The sequence below is a fragment of the Aedes aegypti genome, chromosome 1, assembly GCF_002204515.2.
Source record: "Aedes aegypti strain LVP_AGWG chromosome 1, AaegL5.0 Primary Assembly, whole genome shotgun sequence".
In the NCBI taxonomy this organism is placed as follows: domain Eukaryota; kingdom Metazoa; phylum Arthropoda; class Insecta; order Diptera; family Culicidae; genus Aedes; species Aedes aegypti.
In genome coordinates this window covers 275,783,287-275,789,911 of record NC_035107.1, presented here as the reverse complement: position 1 = coordinate 275,789,911, position 6,625 = coordinate 275,783,287, and the positions used below count along the sequence as shown (strand labels likewise).

Sequence of the window (6,625 nt, the reverse complement as noted above, 5' to 3'; positions counted from 1 at the left end):
TATCCATTTCAAGAAGCAAATCTCAAGAACATATATAAAATCATAGTGATACATTTTCGCATCGATATATGGAGTATCGATGCGAAAATGTATCACTATGATTTTATATATGTAGTGCACAACCCGATAAATTTTCAGCTTCATCGGTTCACTAAAACTCGAGATTTGCTTCCACAAAATTTTGATGATTATTGTTAGAGTGAGACGAAAGATAGGAAAAATAACACGGTCTCCCGTGTCCGTGTGTGTAAGGGGACAATTGGTCCATCTCAAGTTCTAGTGATACAGATTTAAAATACAGATATTTTGCTCCACGATACAGAAATACAGATAATTCAAGGAAAAAATACAGATTTTAATGTGGCAACCCTGGTAGCAGATCTCTTTTTTGGGCTTTCCTTAGCCGAGTGGTTAGAGTCCGCGGCTACAAAGCAAAGCCATGCTGAAGATATCTGGTTTCGATTCCCGGTCGGTCCAGGATCTTTTCGTAATGGAATTCCTTGGCTTCCCTTGGCATAAAGTATCATCGTACCTGCCACACGAATTTGAAAATGGCATCTCAGTTAATAACTGCGGAAGTGTTCATTGAACTCTAAGCTAAGAAGCAGGCTTTGTCCCAGTGTAATGCCAAGAAGAAGAAGATATTTCTAAAGTCCATGTTTTTAAGGCCATCACTACTAGCCCTGTCTATTACTTGAACCATTTTTTCATTTTATTTGTATTTTAGGCGTCTACGATGATTACGATGACGGAGCGTTGAACGTGAAATCATGAGAAGGGGCACAATCCGTTCATTGTATCAGCCACGTTAATACAGCATGGTTTTGTTCGGTGGTTTCGTCAATGTCGTCAATGACGGATCCTGCCCCCTTCAATGGCAGTAATTGGTAGAAATACGAACCACAGATAATGAAAGATTATTGATCACTAGCGAATATGAATCTGTGGAATCCTATATTTCCGATTCTTTCACACACTTATAAGTTATTCCGGAATCCCCGGAACGCGCCCGTTAACATCCAACTGTCACTCAACACTCTAACCCCAGAGTCTATGAATAGGGTCCTAAAGCCCTGTCTCAATTTTAGTACCAAACGCTTAAGTTTAGGGCAGAAACACTCAATTTTTAAATGATTTTCATTGGTTACAAAAAGTAAGTACAAAAAACATTTTTTTTATGATTTTTGAGATTTTGTCACACCCTTTGGTTTAAACTCAAATGTTGGGTATACAGGTATGTTCCGTTTTTATCACGTTCCGATTTTGTCACGCTCCGATTTTGTCACGTTCCGATTTCGTCAACAAATTATTCCGTTTTTATCAACACACAAAAATTGATTTTTTTAAATTTTCAAAATGTTTTGCATTTGAACTAAATACTTATTTTGAAGCAATTGAAATGCTTTCTAATAGCCTCAGAGTTGAATTTTCGACATTTTGTTAATATTGAGCATCTACGATGCATGGTAGATGTCAAGCCATATACGATTAAATAAGGTCATATACGATTAAATAAGGTTGACTCCTTTTTATGCAATTATTCAATTGGAGTTTTCTAACTTAGCAAGGTCTATTGGATAAGATTGGCCCATCTTTCAACAACCGAGAGTTGCTCTGGCCACGTCCTAGCAACAACTGGAATTCGTATTTAGTTGAATACGTACTTAAGACAGTTGCAGAGAGCTCTCCTTTTTCTTATATAACTTGAAATAAAATAATTTTCTATGTAAATTTGATAGACATATATACTCCCCTCCCCCTATGGTATGATTTTTTGTATGAAAATAAAAAATAATTTGTATGGCACTTGGGATATCTCAAATCCCCCTGTCTCCCCCCATAACCTATTACATGATTAATGGACGATCCCATATATGTTCAGTTCTTTTTGATAAGGGATGCATTAGGGAATGAACTCAAGAATGTTTGGGCAACGACAAGAGACATGATCAAGTTTATTTTATTCTTGATAAGACTGTCGACCTTGTTATATTTTGGACATTATCTTCTATCTCTCAAACTCGAAAGCATTGCACAAATTATAGCAAACAGCAATTGATTAGATCCTGTTCCAAGAAGATCCTGTTTGTAGAAGGTTTTGTTGCCATCCTAAATTTGCTGGAATCTTGATCTTTGAGCAGACCATGAACCCCTTCCCCAAATGAAGACTGAAAGGTTAATTAGGAGTCTTATACCAACAGCCATACGCTTATTCAGAAAACTTTACAAAAAAGTTTCTTACCAAAAAGTTCTTATTTGATGAAACTTGTTCTAGAGTTTGTACACTTTTGTGTTTTTGATGAACTACCCATAACTGCATATTTGTCACATACGACTTTTTGACAATTTCGAGTTAATACCGGGGAGAGTCATCAAGTGATAAATACTTTCGATCAACTTACTGAAATCTGTGAGATTGTTCTAGAAAATTTGAAAAAAATACCAAGTTGTTTTGTCACATTGGTAATTGTAGCCGCATAACAGTCACATTGAGATTATACATCAGCCTCGTAATGCAGTAGCAACGAAATTTCTATCAGAATTATATTCTGACTATTGACCCAATCTGCGATATGAGATGTACACAATTTCAGCCTCAAATAAGCACTTTTGAATCCTCAGTGATGTTTTGAAATTTTAGTTCCCTCCCATACTGCAATAAAATCAAACTTAGTATTACATTTACTCAATGCCTACTTTTGTCGAATGTTACAAATATGCAGTTATGGGCAGTGAACTTCTATGTAAATAACAATGGAATGGTGTTTGAACGTCACGAAATGCCTTAAGAACGGTCTGATAGACTTACATGATTATTTCACTATTGCATTGGTCAAGTGTTCTGACGTGTTCGAGTGAAAGAAACGATTTGGAAAATTATCGGGAATAACTGATAAAACACCTGGGAACTAATCTGTCGTTTTGTATGGGAGATTGCATGTCATTTTCAGCAGCTTACTTGATGGCAAAACAAAGCTTGACGGGACCACTAGTATTCAATATCATTTTTACTCAACAAAAACCTAGAACTTTAGATCATTATATGACGAAGCCACAGCTCTAATTTTCAAGAGCACACACCTTACGGTTAGTTATTGCCAGTCTATTAGTGATCTAACGTAAAGCTAAAAGGCGATGGTGGTGCTGTCCTGGATTGGCGATTAGTGCATCCTTGTCGAAATTGGTAGTAATAACTTTAGAAGAAAGATCACCACTATCATTTTACTGTTAAATTTGGAAATTCAAAGCACAGTAAACCGTAAGTATTCATTTCAATTTGCAAAACTTTCACAACATAACTCCACATTTAATCATCAATCGGATGTGACCAAAAATGCAAAAAATGTACCTTGGCAAAAAAGCTCTCAGTTGACAACTGCGAAAGTGTTCATGATTCAGATGAGAAGAAGGCTCTGTCTCAGTTGGGATGTAATGCCATAGAGAAGAAAAAGAAGAAGAATAAGCAGAAGGATGAGGATGAACAGTAGAAAAAGAAGTTGTTTCTTGTTTTATGTTTCTTATAAAAAACAGCAATTATCTTGCCCCACTTCCTTGTAGTTATTTTTACAAATATGGCGTACCTTGTGATGCAAAGGGCATTTATGTGATTATCGTTTTCAATATTCTATATTACATTTATTGAAATTCAAACTAAGAAAACTTAAACTATTATTGATTTATTACAAAATCATATTGATTGATAGGAGTCCGCAATCAACTTTCAATACGAATCTATAAGAATGAACCATCTAAATGCTCCTCAGCTCCTCAACATCAATACTGTGCATTTATATGATGAAAATGTGTATTGTTTTGACATAACCGCAATTTTCATTTCAAATTTGCCAAAAATTTTGTCTAAGAAAATTATTCCGTTTTTGTCACGGTTCCGTTTTTGTCAACTGAAAATCGGTGATCGTGTTGATAAAAACGGAACATACCTGTATTTTGTTTTCCGTGTCCCTTCCGAAATGTCGGATAGGAACAACCCCAGTGTTAAAACTATATGCCCTGTGGCATTTTTGTCGAAAAAGTGAATGTCAAACAAGATCACAAGTGTCAAGCACAGACAAACAGACGTAACACTTAGAACAAATCGCGATTAAAATCATAGTCGCGAGAACATGTACGCCCAATGCTAAAATGACTGTGTTTGTCCGATGAGCCAATAGGTGGCGGTAGTGTGTAAACGTCAAACACGAACGAAAACGATGCCAGCGCTGTGGGCGGTGGGTTGGCAACCTATCATATATTTGAATCGACAGTTAAAAAGGTGGTCGATGGACATCGATGAGAGTGTGACGTCTGTTTGTCTGTGTGTCAAGGTTCATATTTGGAACCATTTTTAAAATTGAAGTTTAAAAATGTTATAGCCGTTATTTGAGCTGGAAAACTTGCTAAAGTAGTTGCAATAACATGCTCTTTCGTATTATTAAATAAAAACAAGAATTCATTGAAAATTTTAGGACCCAATTGATAGTTGCGCAAAGAGAACTGGCAACAAGTTCCCCAATCACAAATCATTTAATTATTCTGGCCACCTACTTTACTGTGTATGCTTTCCAGTGACTTCACTCAAATGCACTCTCAATTCGAATGTTTGTTTCCAAAGTAGCAAAGAACAAAATAGAAATTGATCTCTGGTTTTGTAATTATAAAGTAATCACAATTAAGTGTTTAGTAGAGAATTGGAACAACACGTACAATAAACACCATGAACTCAAAAAAATGATCTATTTTTGGTTTCCTCGCGACGAGCAACTGTAAAAAGAAGTGATTTTTATTTTTTGCCGTTTGCCGCCCACTGGACTGCCGACTGCCGCCCACTGGACTGAAAACAGCCGCAACTGTAGCGTAAGTCTGGGTTGAATAACTATTAGATAGTTTTCAAACTAACTCATTTGGAATAGTTTATTAAATTTCAGTTGCATTTCAACTATGAAACGAATTTATATATTTCCAATGATGGAGGGAGATTAGAATCTATATACTATACTCTCATACTTTCATTAACGTTACATTACAACCCTAAAGGATTTAATACATCAATGATAGACCCTAAAGAGCAATTATTTCGTTACATCATTGTTGGCGTAGGACAATGATCGGCAACCCTGCCTTCAGGATGTAAATACGCCCGTCTATAATTTATAGACTAGATATACTTCAGTTGCTTGTCATATCATTCTACCTGTCATTTTGTAAAGAAAGCATTGATCGAACAACATTGTTATAAAGTTTTTCCTGAATTTATTACTATATTTTTATAAATAGTTGCAGCCTGAAAATCACTAAAGGTATACGATACAATAATACGATTGAGCAATTATTCTAATTTGGCTTAGTAATTCTAATATAGAACCCGACCTACGTGGCGGAACAGCGGATTGAATTTATTGGCCAATTAGCTTGCAAGGCCCACTGAAATAGTAAGTAAGATTGTAGGAGTAAAAATTGATATTAATGGATTTATAACTGTAGTTTTGAAGCGGAATATACGACTATCAAAATCAGTGAGACGACCTTTTATTTGTTGGCCAACAATCATCATATAACAGCGCAACTTTAAACGTAGCTTTGTTTCAAGCTTCTTTTCTTTTTATTTCGTCACGATAACGATACTCCTCTCGCCCCAAAACGTGTTTGTTTATTTTGCTCGATAGGTAGACGATTTGACGGTTCAATAGGTAGACTTGGTTTCAGTCTTCGCGCAACTCTCCATTCATAGACTCTGTCTAACCCAGTGGTTCTCAACCTTTTTATAGATGCGACCCCCTTAGAAGTTTTACAAACATCCCGCGGACCCCAAAAATGGATCTTCTTCAAATCAATGTTTATGCAATTTTTTTTAAAGAAATACTTGCCACTAGGTAAGTACACTAAAAATAACGTTTTTAGTCAACCCTAACATGCAAAAATCTGCTATAATTCTCTAAGAAGTTTTTGTTTGGGCTTTAAATTAAGAGTTCTCCAAATATCTTTCCAATAATCCGAAATCAATTTTTTTGAAAGGATCGTGTTTAAATCATACAAAAAGTGATGCAGATATGGACGTAGAAAAAAGCACTAACATGGGGGTTTAGCTCGGAACAATTACCTAAAAGCCTTCCTTAAAATGCACAGAAAAATGTGTTGCAAAACATAAGTCTAGTAACTTTCAGAAAACCTTCCGCTGAAGTGAGTTCAAAGTGCTGGGAAAAAAATACATCTCTGTGATTGGAAACACTCCAACAAAAAATCGCACTAGCAATTGGACAAAAATATTCATAAGGATTAATCAACGATTTCCTGGAGATTTTTACATACAAATTTTCACAAGATTTGGAAGTATCCCGAAGAATGCGAAATCCACGAAAAATTTGCAGAACAATTTGTATTGTAAGGAATCTACCAAGCACCACTTTTAGATGCTGTAGACCAGCTATCGGTCTTGGGAAAAAATCTTTTGAATTTCTCCAGGAACTCTTAGAAAACTTTATTATATATCCGTCAAGAATATTTGCAGAAATTCGCAGAAGATAACAATAGAGATAGATTGCAGAAGATTCCGCGAGTGGTTTTGATGGGAACACTGATGGGAATTTAAAATTTCTCTAATCCTGCTGATAACTGACAGGGTCACAAA

The 6,625-nt window shown here is 35.7% G+C and overlaps 1 long non-coding RNA gene across 1 annotated transcript; it reads left to right on the top strand.

Annotated features, from left to right (window-relative positions):
* Positions 1-5,280: 5,280 nt before the first annotated feature.
* On the top strand, positions 5,281-5,502 carry LOC110674677. Its single transcript, XR_002499088.1, has 3 exons — positions 5,281-5,297; positions 5,360-5,429; positions 5,482-5,502. It is a non-coding gene; the product is annotated as an uncharacterized LOC110674677 (long non-coding RNA).
* Positions 5,503-6,625: the final 1,123 nt, after the last annotated feature.